The sequence below is a fragment of the Neopelma chrysocephalum genome, unplaced genomic scaffold (genome assembly GCF_003984885.1).
Source record: "Neopelma chrysocephalum unplaced genomic scaffold, ASM398488v2 Primary Assembly neopelma1_40943, whole genome shotgun sequence".
Lineage (NCBI taxonomy): Eukaryota > Metazoa > Chordata > Aves > Passeriformes > Pipridae > Neopelma > Neopelma chrysocephalum.
The window spans coordinates 1-690 of NW_020902027.1; the positions used below are offsets into that span (position 1 = coordinate 1).

Consider the following 690-nt stretch of genomic DNA (forward strand, 5'->3'; position numbering starts at 1 on the left):
CCCAAACCCCCCTTTTTGTCCCAAATCTCTCCCTTTTACCCCCCGAATTCCCGAACTTTCCCCAAATTCTTTAATTTCAATTTTTTAATTTAATTTTATTTCCCTTTTTTCCCGCCCCTCCCCCACCGGGGGGGGGGTCAGTGCATGGTCAGTTCAGGGGGCACTCAGGGGTCATTCAGGGGTCACTGGTCACTCAGTGGTCAGTCCATGATCTCTCAGTGGTCACTCCGTGGTCACTCAGTGGTCACTCAGCAGTCACTGGTCACTCAGTGGTCACTTGGTGGTCACTTGGTGGTCACTCAGGGGTCACTGGTCACTCAGTGGTCACTCGGTGGCCACTCAGTGGTCACTCAGTCCATGATCTCTCCATGGTGGTCACTCAGTGGTCACTCAGTGGCCACTCAGCAGTCACTCAGCAGTCACTGGTCACTCAGTGGTCACTCAGGTTGGTGGACACTCCCTGGTCACTTGGTGGTCACTCAGTGGTCACTGGGTGGTCACTCAGTCCATGATCTTTCCATGGCCACTCGGTGGTCACTCGGTGGTCACTCAGTGGTCACTCAGTGGTCAGTGGGTGGTCACTCCATGGCAGAACCCCCCGTGTGCCCCCAGGGCGACCCCTCCGGCCACAGCGATGGCCACCTCGGCCAGGAGAGTGACCACGGCCACGGCCAGAGACTGACCGGGGGG

General features: G+C 57.4%; 1 long non-coding RNA gene across 1 annotated transcript; it reads right to left on the reverse strand.

Annotated features, from left to right (window-relative positions):
- Positions 1-86: 86 nt before the first annotated feature.
- On the reverse strand, positions 87-628 carry LOC113979153. Its single transcript, XR_003537739.1, has 2 exons — positions 528-628; positions 87-422 (listed from the first exon to the last, which is right to left on the reverse strand). It is a non-coding gene; the product is annotated as an uncharacterized LOC113979153 (long non-coding RNA).
- Positions 629-690: the final 62 nt, after the last annotated feature.